The sequence below is a fragment of the Pseudophryne corroboree genome, chromosome 11, assembly GCF_028390025.1.
Source record: "Pseudophryne corroboree isolate aPseCor3 chromosome 11, aPseCor3.hap2, whole genome shotgun sequence".
Taxonomy (NCBI): Eukaryota; Metazoa; Chordata; class Amphibia; order Anura; family Myobatrachidae; genus Pseudophryne; species Pseudophryne corroboree.
Window position 1 is genome coordinate 167,849,476 of NC_086454.1, and position 16,670 is coordinate 167,866,145.

General features: G+C 32.7%; 4 non-coding genes across 4 annotated transcripts; all 4 read left to right on the forward strand.

Moving 5' to 3' along the window:
* The first annotated feature begins 7,487 nt into the window (after window positions 1–7,487).
* TRNAQ-CUG (transfer RNA glutamine (anticodon CUG)) lies at window positions 7,488–7,559 on the forward strand. Its single transcript has one exon. It is a non-coding gene; the product is annotated as a tRNA-Gln (tRNA).
* Window positions 7,560–9,757: 2,198 nt separating this feature from the next.
* On the forward strand, window positions 9,758–9,829 carry TRNAQ-UUG (transfer RNA glutamine (anticodon UUG)). The gene has a single exon. It is a non-coding gene; the product is annotated as a tRNA-Gln (tRNA).
* A 4,079-nt stretch (window positions 9,830–13,908) lies between these two features.
* On the forward strand, window positions 13,909–13,980 carry TRNAQ-UUG (transfer RNA glutamine (anticodon UUG)). Its single transcript has one exon. It is a non-coding gene; the product is annotated as a tRNA-Gln (tRNA).
* Window positions 13,981–15,788: 1,808 nt separating this feature from the next.
* Window positions 15,789–15,860, forward strand: TRNAQ-CUG (transfer RNA glutamine (anticodon CUG)). The gene has a single exon. It is a non-coding gene; the product is annotated as a tRNA-Gln (tRNA).
* Window positions 15,861–16,670: the final 810 nt, after the last annotated feature.

Genomic DNA, 16,670 nt, shown 5'->3' on the forward strand with positions numbered 1-16,670 from the left:
TCCATCTTTGTTGGTTTTGAGACTTTTCTGCTTAAAATCCCGACTGCTGTGGAGATATCTGGTCTGGTGACGGTGGCAATGTATAGCAATTTTCCTATGGCTTTTCTGTATAGATGGTTATCCTCTAACAGGTTGCTCTGATCATTTGGTTCCTTTTCATAACTTGTCTCCATAGGAGTGCTTGCTGTCTTTGCATCTTGTATACCAAATTCCTCAATGGTTTCCTGAATTTTGTATCTCTGACTTAGTGTGAATGTTCCATCACCTTCTCTTGAGATTTGCATTCCCAAGTAATGCGTTATGTGGCCGAGGTCTTTTGTTTCAAACTGACGGTTTAGTTCTTGTAACAATTCAACTTCGTCCCCTTCTTGTTCAAAACAAACTAGCAAATCGTCCACGTAAATTAATACATAGAACCATCTTTCCTCTATCAACTTTGTATAGAGACATGGGTCTGCTTTGCTTCTGACGAATCCCTTTTCTATCAGAACTCCATTTATCTTTGTATTCCATGCTCTTGCTGCTTGTTTAAGACCATATATACTCTTGTTCAGTTTACATACATGATCTGGGTTCTGAGAATTCACGAAGCCTGGTGGTTGTTCCATGTATATATCTTCCTTTAGTTCACCATGTAGGAAAGCCGTCTTTACATCGAAATGTTTCACTTGCATACCCTTTATGGCTGCTGTTAGGAGTAAGGTTCTAATGGTAGTGTGCTTCACAACTGGAGCAAACGTTTCATCATAATCTTCTCCAAATTTCTGTGAATATCCTTTAGCAACGAGTCTTGCCTTGTATCTTTCTATTTTTCCTTCAGAATCATACTTGACCTTAAAAGTCCATTTACATCCTATGGCCTTTTTGTCTAATGGTAGTCTGGTCAATGTCCATGTCTGATTGTCTTCCATTGATTCCATTTCTTCTTTTGCGGCTCCTAGCCATTTCTGTGCTTCTCTTTCAGAAAAATTTGCAATTTCTTCCCATGTTGCAGGTTCTTGTATGTTAATGGCTTTTGCTTTGTAAGATAAACGTGTAGGTGCTTTTCCCTTATTTTCTCTTGAAGAGCGTCTCACCCCCTCGGATGCACTCTCATGAGTGTCGCTGGTATTTGTCTTGTGTTGTACTTCAACTTCTTGAGTGATCTCTACTTCATCTGTTTCTTTGGATTCAGTGCTTTCTTCTTCTTCAGTAGAGTCTACTGGAGTTATGACATCATCTCGTGTTTCTTCTATGAATGTCACACTGTTGCTTATAACTACTTTTCCAGTTCTTGGATTTAAGATTCTGTAGCCTTTTGAATGTTCACTATAGCCGACTAGAACTCCCTCTTCTGCTCGGTTCTGCAACTTGCTTCGTTTTTCAGCAGGAATGTAGACGAAGGCTCTGCATCCAAAAACTCTAATGTGCTTTAAGCTGGGTTTCTTACCGTGCCACAGCTCATATGGTGTCTTCCTTACTGCTTTGGAAAGTAGTCTGTTTTGAAGATAGGTGGCTGTTGCTGCTGCTTCGCCCCAATATTTATCAGGTAGTCCTGAATCTGTAAGCATGCACCTTATCATTTCTGTTAGTGATCTGTTTTTCCTCTCAGATACACCGTTTTGCTCTGGTGTATATGGTACTGTCTTCTGATGCTCAATACCGAGTCCTCTTAAGTACCGTTCTATTTTCTGTCCTGTGAACTCGCCTCCATTGTCGCTGCGAAGAGTTAGCATATTCCTCTTGAACCTGTTTCTGGTCATGGTCACGTAGTCTTGCAGCTTTTCTAAGACTTCATCTTTACTTTTTATTAGATAAGTGACTGTGAACCTGGAGTAGTCGTCAATGAATGTCAGCATATACCTTTTGTCTCCTACGGTTCGCGTTTTCATAGGTCCACATACATCACTATGTACCAGGTCTAGTGGTCTGGAAGCTCTGTTTTCACTTTTCTTAGGAATTGACGTCCTTGTTGCTTTTGCTTCTATGCAGCATTGGCACTTCATCATTTCCGAACAGTCTGACACTTTGAGATCCCTGGCTAGGTCTCTCTTCTGCATTTCCTTTATGCAATCTGGGTGTCTGTGTCCTAATCTTCTATGCCATTTGTGAATACAGTCAGCGTGTTTCTGTGTACTCAGCTTTGCCTGCTGTGCTGCGATATCCAGACAGTATAAATGTTCTTTTATTCTGGCTGTAGCTAGTGTTTCTCTTCCGTTTTGGATAAAACACTTATTATTCTGAAACTTTACAGTAAGTCCTTTTTCTACTAGATTCTTTACTGATAGCAGTGCTCCCTCAAGCTTGGGAACATATAGCACATCTGTTACGGGTATTTCTGCATAGCTGCCATTACCCTTGGAGCATAGGAATTTACCATTCCCTTTCCCTTCTGCAATGATATTTGTTCCATCTGCTAGGTAGATTGTTTCTTTATGGTTCAAATCAAGTTCAGTAAAGAAATCCTTGTTATTTGTCATATGACTAGTCGCTCCTGAGTCTACATACCACTTTTCTGATAATTGGGTTACTGTCGCTTTAAATGTTCCATTCCAATTGTGTGCTCCTGTATCTGTAAGTGTGGCTTTGGCTCTTTGTTTGTGTAATCTTTCTGGTGGTTTGTGCTGCTCTGTCTTCCATATGGTGCAATCTTTTTTCAGGTGACCCACTTTCTTGCATCTGAAACATGCTCTTGTTTCCCGGGTGTGTGGCTTAGTGTCCGCCATTTTAAGTGCTTTCTCTGTGTCACTTTCAGTATTGCACTCTGTAAGCTCCTTTCTGCATTGATACTCCTCTATGAGCCTGTTCTTCACAAAGTCTGGTGTGATTTCTGCTTCAGGTCTCATTTCTAGTGCATTTATTAGTGCACTGTATGTATCTGGTAAACTGCAAAGGAGGATGGCTACTATGTGGTTGCTTTTGATTTCTTCTCCCATTGACCTGAGCTGTATGGTTATCTCTAGTAGTGCACTGATGTGTTCTTGCATTGTCTTGCCTTTATTAAATCTCATTTGATATAATTTTCTTAATAGGAATAGTTTGCTGTTCAAACTTGATCCTTCATGCACTCTCTGTAAAGCACACCACATGCCTTTAGCTGTACTCTCTTGTCTTATGTGTATAAGCTGTTCATCTTCCACTAGTAAACTTATAGTGGCTCTTGCCTGTCTGTCCTTCTTAATCCACTGCTGATCCTCTCCTTCAGGTCTGTCTGCATTTATAACATCCCATAAATCATCTCTGGTTAATAGCATTTCTACTTTAAACTTCCATGTTTGATAGTTCTCATTAGAAAGCTTGCTAGCAGCTAGTCTGAGATCTGTGTAATTTGCCATAACCCTTCCTTGTATAGATCTCTCTATTCTTCTGTGGTATTAAACTTGTTTTACTCACAGTTTTCTTTCCAAGGTTCTCCTGGGTTGTTTCTTGTGTGCGTTACACAGTCTGCTGTCTGCGCCTGCTGGGACTTGCAGTGCGACTCGTGATCTGGATGCTGCTTAGGATGCACTCCTGAAAACTTTATCTTGTATAGACTCCAGTCTGGGCCCATAACCTGTTGGCATAGTGCGATGGATCGATACCATAGGTGTGCAGCGGGAAGTCTTATAGATAAAGTATCACCTCAGGAGTTACCTTGTATACAGACAGAACGAGACTTGAGATGTATATCTTCTTTATATAGTACTGAATAGCAGGATCAATATAACAACAAGTTTCAGTATCATCAGCTCATCTCCTTCTCTCAGAGACCTTTCTAGAACACACATGTGAGGTAAAACAAACAAGTACAAACATATGCAACAGACAAACACTACACCTCTGTAAGTATACAGCGCCATCTGCTGCCCCTGTACGGTAACTACATGCATATAAACAAACCCATAGTCTGTTGTACATATTTCAACAAATATGCACTAAAAGCTCAAAATAGGTAGTTATAGAAATGTATGTAATTATATGAATTTTACTATATAACCCAAATAAGCGTTGATGTAAATATATGTACAATAATTGCAATAAAATGTGTCTTCTAAGAATCTAACATTTTAGAAAAAAATGTTTAGCTCTCCCTCATGAATGAGGTTTCTTGGTGTATTGGTAACCACTCTGATCTTTGAATCCAGTGATCTGTATTTAAATCTTGGTAGGTCCTATTGATTTTTTGTAAGTACCGTTCAGTTTATATTTCCCTGAGAGTACATTCTAATAAAAACTGTTTAAATGCTTCCTCATGAATGAGGTTTCCTGGTGTATTTGTAACCATTTTGGACTCTGAATCCATGATTTGTATTTACATCTTGGTAGGTCCTATTGTTTTTTTGTAAGTATTATGCAGTTCATATCTCTGAGAAAGAAAATATCTATAAATTGCATAAATTAAGAATCATACACACTGAGAGACAGGTTTATCGGTAATATAATTCCAATAAAATGTAACCTCTAAGAATCTTACACTGTGAGAATTTTTTTTACATGCCACCATATGAATGAGCTTTCATGGTGTACATTTAACAATTCTGGAATCTGCAACTAATAATCTGTAAATATAAATTGGTAGGTCCTAATGGTTTTATTTGTAAATACAATGTTTTACATATCTCTCTGAATGAATATTTCTGTATCTTGTAGAAATTAAGATCTTACACTCTGAGAGAAAGTTTTATATGTGTTATTAGAAGGGAGATTCCATGGTTTTATGGTTAGCACTCTGTACTCTGAATCCAGTAAATTGAGTTCAAATCTCAGTGGGACCAGGTGCATTTTAGTACCTTCAGTTTAAGTCCTTGATTGACAAAAACTTTTCTTTTTTATACATATAAAACATTTTTTTAAATCACTGATTATTGTAAAAATGTACTAAAATCTAAAAAAAAGGTAGTTATAGAAATGTTTGTAAAAATATGAATTTTACTGTGCAATCCAAATAAGCATTGATGTTAATATATGTACTATAACTTCAATAAAATGTGTCTTCTAAGAATCTAACATTTTAGAAAAAAATGTTTAGATGTTCCCTAATGAATGTGGTTTCTTGGTGTATTGGTAACCACTCCACTCTGATCTTTGAATACAGTGATCTGTATTTAAATCTTGGTAGGTCCTATTGTTTTTTTGTAAGTACCATTCAGTTCATATCTCTCTGAGAGTACATTCTTATAAAAATATTTAGATGCTCCCAAATGGACGAGGTTTCATGGTGTATTGGTAAACATTTTGGACTCTGAATCCATGATCTATATTTACATCTTGGTAGGTTCTATTGGTTTTGTTGTAAGTACAATACAGTTAATATCTCTGAGATAGAAAATATCTATAAATTGCATAAATTAAGAATCTTACACACTGAGAGACAGGTTTATCTGTCATTTAATTCCAATAAAATGTATCCACTAAGAATCTTATACTCTGACAAAAAAATGTACATGCTACCATATGAATGAGGTTTCATTGTGTACTGTTAACAATTCTGGACTCTGAAACCTATAATCTGTATAAAGATTTGGTAGGTCCTACTGGCTTTTTTTGTAAATACAATGTAATACTTATCTCTCTGATTATTATTCCTGTAACTTGTAGAAAATAAGATCTCACACTCTAAGAGAAAGTTGTATATGTGGTGTTAGAAGAGAGGTTCCATGGTGTAATGGTTAGCACTCTGGACTCTGAATCCAGCGATCCGAGTTCAAATTTTGGTTGGACCTGATGTGTTTTAGTACCTTCAGTTTAATTTCTTGATTGACAGAAAGTCTTCTTTTTCATACATATAATATTTTTTTAAATCACTGATTTTTGTAAATATGTACTAAAAGCTCAAAATAGGTAGTTATAGAAATGTATGTAATTATATGAATTTTACTATATAACCTAAATAAGCGTTGATGTAAATATATGTACAATAATTGCAATAAAATGTGTCTTCTAAGAATCTAACATTTTAGAAAAAAATGTTTAGCTCTCCCTCATGAATGAGGTTTCTTGGTGTATTGGTAACCACTCTGATCTTTGAATCCAGTGATCTGTATTTAAATCTTGGTAGGTCCTATTGATTTTTTGTAAGTACCGTTCAGTTTATATTTCCCTGAGAGTACATTCTAATAAAAACTGTTTAAATGCTTCCTCATGAATGAGGTTTCCTGGTGTATTTGTAACCATTTTGGACTCTGAATCCATGATTTGTATTTACATCTTGGTAGGTCCTATTGTTTTTTTGTAAGTATTATGCAGTTCATATCTCTGAGAAAGAAAATATCTATAAATTGCATAAATTAAGAATCATACACACTGAGAGACAGGTTTATCGGTAATATAATTCAAATAAAATGTAACCTCTAAGAATCTTACACTGTGAGAAAAATTTTTACATGCCACCATATGAATGAGCTTTCATGGTGTACATTTAACAATTCTGGACTCTGAAACTAATAATCTGTAAATACAAATTGGTAGGTCCTAGTGGTTTTATTTGTAAATACAATGTTTTACATCTCTCTCTGAATGAATATTTCTGTATCTTGTAGAAATTAAGATCTTACACTCTGAGAGAAAGTTTTATATGTGTGATTAGAAGGGAGATTCCATGGTGTTATGGTTAGCACTCTGTACTCTGAATCCAGTAAATTGAGTTCAAATCTCAGTGGGACCAGGTGCATTTTAGTACCTTCAGTTTAAGTCCTTGATTGACAAAAACTTTTCTTTTTTATACATATAATACATTTTTTTTAAATCACTGATTATTGTAAAAATGTACTAAAATCTAAAAAAAGGTAGTTATAGAAATGTTGTAATTATATTAATTTTACTGTGCAATCCAAATAAGCATTGATGTTAATATATGTACAATAACTTCAATAAAATGTGTCTTCTAAGAATCTAACATTTTAGAAAAAAATGTTTAGATGTTCCCTAATGAATGTGGTTTCTTGGTGTATTGGTAACCACTCCATTCTGATCTTTGAATACAGTGATCTGTATTTAAAACTTGGTAGGTCCTATTGGTTTTTTGTAAGTACCATTCAGTTCATTTCTCTCTGAGAGTACATTCTTATAAAAATATTTAGATGCTCCCTAATGGATGAGGTTTCATGGTAAACATTTTGGACTCTGAATCCATGATCTATATTTACATCTTGGTAGGTTCTATTGGTTTTGTTGTAAGTACAATACAGTTAATATCTCTGAGAAAGAAAATATCTATAAATTGCATAAATTAAGAATCTTACACACTGAGAGACAGGTTTATCTGTCATTTAATTCCAATAAAATGTATCCACTAAGAATCTTATACTTTGACAAAAAATGTACATGCTACCATATGAATGAGGTTTCATTGTGTACTGTTAACAATTCTGGACTCTGAAACCTATAATCTGTATAAAAATTTGGTAGGTCCCTATGGCTTTTTTTGTAAATACAATGTAATACTTATCTCTCTGATTATTATTCCTGTAACTTGTAGAAAATAAGATCTCACACTTTAAGAGAAAGTTGTATATGTGGTGTTGAAGAGGGGTTCCATGGTGTAATGGTTAGCACTCTGGACTCTGAATCCAGCGATCCGAGTTCAAATCTCGGTGGGACCTGATGTGTTTTAGTACCTTCAGTTTAAGTTCTTGATTGACAGAAAGTCTTCTTTTTCATACATATAATAATTGTTTTAAATCACTGATTTTTGTAAATATGTACAAAAAGGTAGTTATAGAAATGTATGTAATTATATGAATTTTACTATATAACCCAAATAAGCGTTGATGTAAATATATGTACAATAATTGCTATAAAATGTGTCTTCTAAGAATCTAACATTTTAGAAAAAAATGTTTAGCTCTCCCTCGTGAATGAGGTTTCTTGGTGTATTGGTAACCAGGGGAAAGAACAAAGAAAGACTCTGCGTTGGGGCACACTTTGTTATTATCATATGCATATTTTGTGTATCTTGAACACTTTCCGGTATCAAATTCTCTCTTTATTTTATACTTTATTGTATTAAAAGTTAAGTCTTAATAAATTCATTTTAAATTTCAAAGTGTGCCCCAACACAGAGTCTTTCTTTGTTCTTTCCCCTGTACGACTATTACTGACTCTGGGAGCACCACCAACCACCTAATAATTTTGAGATACCCTTATTAAGGATCATTTAGCTCGGTATTGTTGGTTTCTTGTACAGTTTTCTACAATCTTTGTACAAAGTTATGTTCATTATTTCTATAATTTTCCTGTGCGGATCCAAACCAAATCCTTCTGTATTGGTAACCACTCTGATCTTTGAATCCAGTGAACTGTATTTAAATCTTGGTAGGTCCTATTGTTTTTTTGTAAGTACTGTTCAGTTTATATTTCTCTGAGAGTACATTCTAATAAAAACTGTTTAAATGCTTCCTCATGAATGAGGTTTCCTGGTGTATTTGTAACCATTTTGGACTCTGAATCCATTATTTGTATTTACATCTTGGTAGGTCCTATTGTTTTTTTGTAAGTATTATGCAGTTCATATCTCTGAGAAAGAAAATATCTATAAATTGCATAAATTAAGAATCATACACACTGAGAGACAGGTTTATCGGTAATATAATTCCAATAAAATGTAACCTCTAAGAATTTTACACTGTGAGAAAAAAATTTACATGCCACCATATGAATGAGCTTTCATGGTGTACTGTTAACAATTCTGGACTCTGAAACCAATAATCTGTATATACAAATTGGTAGGTCCTAATGGTTTTATTTGTAAATACAATGTAGTACATATCTCTCTGAATGAATATTTCTGTATCTTGTAGAAATTAAGATCTTACACTCTGAGAGAAAGTTTTATATGTGTTATTAGAAGGGAGATTCCATGGTGTTATGGTTAGCATTCTGTACTCTGAATCCAGTAAATTGAGTTCAAATCTCAGTGGGACCAGGTGCATTTTAGTACCTTCAGTTTAAGTCCTTGATTGACAAAAACTTTTCTTTTTTATACATATAATACATTTTTTTAAATCACTGATTATTGTAAAAATGTACTAAAATCTAAAAAAAGGTAGTTATAGAAATGTTTGTAATTATATGAATTTTACTGTGTAATCCAAATAAGCATTGATGTTAATATATGTACAATAACTTCAATAAAATGTGTCTTCTAAGAATCTAACATTTTAGAAAAAAATGTTTAGATGTTCCCTAATGAATGTGGTTTCTTGGTGAATTGGTAACCACTCCACTCTGATCTTTGAATACAGTGATCTGTATTTAAATCTTGGTAGGTCCTATTGGTTTTTTGTAAGTACCATTCAGTTCATATCTCTCTAAGAGTACATTCTTATAAAAATATTTAGATGCTCCCTAATGGATGAGGTTTTATGGTGTATTGGTAAACATTTTGGACTCTGAATCCATGATCTATATTTACATCTTGGTAGGTTCTATTGGTTTTGTTGTAAGTACAATACAGTTAATATCTCTGAGAAAGAAAATATCTATAAATTGCATACATTAAGAATCTTACAGACTGAGAGACAGGTTTATCTGTCATTTAATTCCAATAAAATGTATCCACTAAGAATCTTATACTCTGACAAAAAAATGTACATGCTACCATATGAATGAGGTTTCAATGTGTACTGTTAACAATTCTGGACTCTGAAACCTATAATCTGTATAAAAATTTGGTAAGTCCTAATGGCTTTTTTTTGTAAATACAATGTAATACTTATCTCTCTGATTATTATTCCTGTAACTTTTAGAAAATAAGATCTCACACTCTAAGAGAAAGTTGTATATGTGGTGTTAGAAGAGAGGTTCCATGGTGTAATGGTTAGCACTCTGGACTTTGAATTCAGCGATCCGAGTTCAAATCTCGGTGGGACTTGATGTGTACCTTCAGTTTAATTTCTTGATTGACAGAAAGTCTTCTTTTTCATACATATAATATTTTTTTTAAATCACTGATTTTTGTAAATATGTACTAAAAGCTCAAAATAGGTAGTTATAGAAATGTATGTAATTATATGAATTTTAATATATAACTCAAATAAGCGTTGATGTAAATATATGTACAATAATTGCAATAAAATGTGTCTTCTAAGAATCTAACATTTTAGAAAAAAATGTTTAGCTCTCCCTCATGAATGAGGTTTCTTGGTGTATTGGTAACCACTCTGATCTTTGAATCCAGTGATCTGTATTTAAATATTGGTAGGTCCTATTGATTTTTTGTAAGTACCGTTCAGTTTATATTTCCCTGAGAGTACATTCTAATAAAAACTGTTTAAATGCTTCCTCATGAATGAGGTTTCCTGGTGTATTTGTAACCATTTTGGACTCTGAATCCATGATTTGTATTTACATCTTGGTAGGTCCTATTGTTTTTTTGTAAGTATTATGCAGTTCATATCTCTGAGAAAGAAAATATCTATAAATTGCATAAATTAAGAATCATACACACTGAGAGACAGGTTTATCGGTAATATAATTCCAATAAAATGTAACCTCTAAGAATCTTACACTGTGAGAATTTTTTTTACATGCCACCATATGAATGAGCTTTCATGGTGTACATTTAACAATTCTGGAATCTGAAACTCATAATCTGTAAATACAAATTGGTAGGTCCTAATGGTTTTATTTGTAAATACAATGTTTTACATATCTCTCTGAATGAATATTTCTGTATCTTGTAGAAATTAAGATCTTACACTCTGAGAGAAAGTTTTATATGTGTTATTAGAAGGGAGATTCCATGGTTTTATGGTTAGCACTCTGTACTCTGAATCCAGTAAATTGAGTTCAAATCTCGGTGGGACCAGGTGCATTTTAGTACCTTCAGTTTAAGTCCTTGATTGACAAAAACTTTTCTTTTTTATACATATAAAACATTTTTTTAAATCACTGATTATTGTAAAAATGTACTAAAATCTAAAAAAAGGTAGTTATAGAAATGTTTGTAATTATATGAATTTTACTGTGCAATCCAAATAAGCATTGATGTTAATATATGAACAATAACTTCAATAAAATGTGTTTTCTAAAAATCTAACATTTTAGAAAAAAATGTTTAGATGTTCCCTAATGAATGTGGTTTCTTGGTGTATTGGTAACCACTCCACTCTGATCTTTGAATACAGTGATCTGTATTTAAATCTTGGTAGGTCCTATTGGTTTTTTGTAAGTACCATTCAGTTCATATCTCTCTGAGAGTACATTCTTATAAAAATATTTAGATGCTCCCTAATGGATGAGGTTTCATGGTGTATTGGTAAACATTTTGGACTCTGAATCCATGATCTATATTTACATCTTGGTAGGTTCTATTGGTTTTGTTGTAAGTACAATACAGTTAATATCTCTGAGAAAGAAAATATCTATAAATTGCATAAATTAAGAATCTTACACACTGAGAGACAGGTTTATCTGTCATTTAATTCCAATAAAATGTATCCACTAAGAATCTTATACTCTGACAAAAAATGTACATGCTACCATATGAATGAGGTTTCATTGTGTACTGTTAACAATTCTGGACTCTGAAACCTATAATCTGTATAAAAATTTGGTAGGTCCCTATGGCTTTTTTTGTAAATACAATGTAATACTTATCTCTCTGATTATTATTCCTGTAACTTGTAGAAAATAAGATCTCACACTCTAAGAGAAAGTTGTATATGTGGTGTTGAAGAGGGGTTCCATGGTGTAATGGTTAGCACTCTGGACTCTAAATCCAGCGATCTGAGTTCAAATCTCGGTGAGACCTGATGTGTTTTAGTACCTTCAGTTTAAGTTCTTGATTGACAGAAAGTCTTCTTTTTCATACATATAATAATTGTTTTAAATCACTGATTTTTGTAAATATGTACAAAAAGGTAGTTATAGAAATGTATGTAATTATATGAATTTTACTATATAACCCAAATAAGCGTTGATGTAAATATATGTACAATAATTGCTATAAAATGTGTCTTCTAAGAATCTAACATTTTAGAAAAAAATGTTTAGCTCTCCCTCGTGAATGAGGTTTCTTGGTGTATTGGTAACCAGGGGAAAGAACAAAGAAAGACTCTGCGTTGGGGCACACTTTGTTATTATTATATGCATATTTTGTGTATCTTGAACACTTTCCGGTATCAAATTCTCTCTTTGTTTTATACTTTATTGTATTAAAAGTTAAGTCTTAATAAATTTATTTTAAATCTCATAGTGTGCCCCAACACAGAGTCTTTCTTTGTTCTTTCCCCTGTACGACTATTACTGACTCTGGGAGCACCACCAACCACCTAATAATTTTGAGATACCCTTATTAAGGATCATTTAGCTCAGGATTGTTGGTTTCTTGAACAGTTTTCTAGAATCTTTGTACAAATCTATGTTCATTATTTCTATAATTTTCCTGTGCGGATCCAAACCAAATCCTTCTGTATTGGTAACCACTCTGATCTTTGAATCCAGTGAACTGTATTTAAATCTTGGTAGGTCCTATTGTTTTTTTGTAAGTACTGTTCAGTTTATATTTCTCTGAGAGTACATTCTAATAAAAGCTGTTTAAATGCTTCCTCATGAATGAGGTTTCCTGGTGTATTTGTAACCATTTTGGACTCTGAATCCATGATTTGTATTTACATCTTGGTAGGTCCTATTGTTTTTTTGTAAGTATTATGCAGTTCATATCTCTGAGAAAGAAAATATCTATAAATTGCATAAATTAAGAATCATACACACTGAGAGACAGGTTTATCGGTAATATAATTCCAATAAAATGTAACCTCTAAGAATTTTACACTGTGAGAATTTTTTTTACATGCCACCATATGAATGAGCTTTCATGGTGTACTGTTAACAATTCTGGACTCTGAAACCAATAATCTGTATATACAAATTGGTAGGTCCTAATGGTTTTATTTGTAAATACAATGTTTTACATATCTCTCTGAATGAATATTTCTGTATCTTGTAGAAATTAAGATCTTACACTCTGAGAGAAAGTTTTATATGTGTTATTAGAAGGGAGATTCCATGGTGTTATGGTTAGCACTCTGTACTCTGAATCCAGTAAATTGAGTTCAAATCTCAGTGGGACCAGGTGCATTTTAGTACCTTCAGTTTAAGTCCTTGATTGACAAAAACTTTTCTTTTTTATACATATAATACATTTTTTTAAATCACTGATTATTGTAAAAATGTACTAAAATCTAAAAAAAGGTAGTTATAGAAATGTTTGTAATTATATGAATTTTACTGTGTAATCCAAATAAGCATTGATGTTAATATATGTACAATAACTTCAATAAAATGTGTCTTCTAAGAATCTAACATTTTAGAAAAAAATGTTTAGATGTTCCCTAATGAATGTGGTTTCTTGGTGAATTGGTAACCACTCCACTCTGATCTTTGAATACAGTGATCTGTATTTAAATCTTGGTAGGTCCTATTGGTTTTTTGTAAGTACCATTCAGTTCATATCTCTCTAAGAGTACATTCTTATAAAAATATTTAGATGCTCCCTAATGGATGAGGTTTCATGGTGTATTGGTAAACATTTTGGACTCTGAATCCATGATCTATATTTACATCTTGGTAGGTTCTATTGGTTTTGTTGTAAGTACAATAATGTTAATATCTCTGAGAAAGAAAATATCTATAAATTGCATAAATTAAGAATCTTACACACTGAGAGACAGGTTTATCTGTCATTTAATTCCAATAAAATGTATCCACTAAGAATCTTATACTCTGACAAAAAAATGTACATGCTACCATATGAATGAGGTTTCATTGTGTACTGTTAACAATTCTGGACTCTGAAACCTATAATCTGTATAAAAATTTGGTAGGTCCTAATGGCTTTTTTTTGTAAATACAATGTAATACTTATCTCTCTGATTATTATTCCTGTAACTTTTAGAAAATAAGATCTCACACTCTAAGAGAAAGTTGTATATGTGGTGTTAGAAGAGAGGTTCCATGGTGTAATGGTTAGCACTCTGGACTTTGAATTCAGCGATCCGAGTTCAAATCTCGGTGGGACTTGATGTGTACCTTCAGTTTAATTTCTTGATTGACAGAAAGTCTTCTTTTTCATACATTTAATATTTTTTTAAATCACTGATTTTTGTAAATATGTACTAAAAGCTCAAAATAGGTAGTTATAGAAATGTATGTAATTATATGAATTTTAATATATAACTCAAATAAGCGTTGATGTAAATATATGTACAATAATTGCAATAAAATGTGTCTTCTAAGAATCTAACATTTTAGAAAAAAATGTTTAGCTCTCCCTCATGAATGAGGTTTCTTGGTGTATTGGTAACCACTCTGATCTTTGAATCCAGTGATCTGTATTTAAATATTGGTAGGTCCTATTGATTTTTTGTAAGTACCGTTCAGTTTATATTTCCCTGAGAGTACATTCTAATAAAAACTGTTTAAATGCTACCTCATGAATGAGGTTTCCTGGTGTATTTGTAACCATTTTGGACTCTGAATCCATGATTTGTATTTACATCTTGGTAGGTCCTATTGTTTTTTTGTAAGTATTATGCAGTTCATATCTCTGAGAAAGAAAATATCTATAAATTGCATAAATTAAGAATCATACACACTGAGAGACAGGTTTATCGGTAATATAATTCCAATAAAATGTAACCTCTAAGAATTTTACACTGTGAGAAATTTTTTTACATGCCACCATATGAATGAGCTTTCATGGTGTACATTTAACAATTCTGGAATCTGAAACTAATAATCTGTAAATACAAATTGGTAGGTCCTAATGGTTTTATTTGTAAATACAATGTTTTACATATCTCTCTGAATGAATATTTCTGTATCTTGTAGAAATTAAGATCTTACACTCTGAGAGAAAGTTTTATATGTGTTATTAGAAGGGAGATTCCATGGTTTTATGGTTAGCACTCTGTACTCTGAATCCAGTAAATTGAGTTCAAATCTCAGTGGGACCAGGTGCATTTTAGTACCTTCAGTTTAAGTCCTTGATTGACAAAAACTTTTCTTTTTTATACATATAAAACATTTTTTTAAATCACTGATTATTGTAAAAATGTACTAAAATCTAAAAAAAGGTAGTTATAGAAATGTTTGTAATTATATGAATTTTACTGTGCAATCCAAATAAGCATTGATGTTAATATATGTACAATAACTTCAATAAAATGTGTCTTCTAAGAATCTAACATTTTAGAAAAAAATGTTTAGATGTTCCCTAATGAATGTGGTTTCTTGGTGTATTGGTAACCACTCCACTCTGATCTTTGAATACAGTGATCTGTATTTAAATCTTGGTAGGTCCTATTGGTTTTTTGTAAGTACCATTCAGTTCATATCTCTCTGAGAGTACATTCTTATAAAAATATTTAGATGCTCCCTAATGGATGAGGTTTCATGGTGTATTGGTAAACATTTTGGACTCTGAATCCATGATCTATATTTACATCTTGGTAGGTTCTATTGGTTTTGTTGTAAGTACAATACAGTTAATAACTCTGAGAAAGAAAATATCTATAAATTGCATAAATTAAGAATCTTACACACTGAGAGACAGGTTTATCTGTCATTTAATTCCAATAAAATGTATCCACTAAGAATCTTATACTCTGACAAAAAATGTACATGCTACCATATGAATGAGGTTTCATTGTGTACTGTTAACAATTCTGGACTCTGAAACCTATAATCTGTATAAAAATTTGGTAGGTCCCTATGGCTTTTTTTGTAAATACAATGTAATACTTATCTCTCTGATTATTATTCCTGTAACTTGTAGAAAATAAGATCTCACACTCTAAGAGAAAGTTGTATATGTGGTGTTGAAGAGGGGTTCCATGGTGTAATGGTTAGCACTCTGGACTCTGAATCCAGCGATCCGAGTTCAAATCTCGGTGAGACCTGATGTGTTTTAGTACCTTCAGTTTAAGTTCTTGATTGACAGAAAGTCTTCTTTTTCATACATATAATAATTGTTTTAAATCATTGATTTTTGTAAATATGTACAAAAAGGTAGTTATAGAAATGTATGTAATTATATGAATTTTACTATATAACCCAAATAAGCGTTGATGTAAATATATGTACAATAATTGCTATAAAATGTGTCTTCTAAGAATCTAACATTTTAGAAAAAAATGTTTAGCTCTCCCTTGTGAATGAGGTTTCTTGGTGTATTGGTAACCAGGGGAAAGAACAAAGAAAGACTCTGCGTTGGGGCACACTTTGTTATTATTATATGCATATTTTGTGTATCTTGAACACTTTCCGGTATCAAATTCTCTCTTTGTTTTATACTTTATTGTATTAAAAGTTAAGTCTTAATAAATTTATTTTAAATTTCAAAGTGTGCCCCAACACAGAGTCTTTCTTTGTTCTTTCCCCTATACGACTATTACTGACTCTGGGAGCACCACCAACCACCTAATAATTTTGAGATACCCTTATTAAGGATCATTTAGCTCGGTATTGTTGGTTTCTTGAACAGTTTTCTACAATCTTTGTACAAATCTATGTTCATTATTTCTATAATTTTCCTGTGCGGATCCAAACCAAATCCTTCTGTATTGGTAGCCACTCTGATCTTTGAATCCAGTGATCTGTATTTAAATCTTGGTAGGTCCTATTGTTTTTTTGTAAGTACTGTTCAGTTTATATTTCTCTGAGAGTACATTCTAATAAAAACTGTTTAAATGCTTCCTCATGAATGAGGT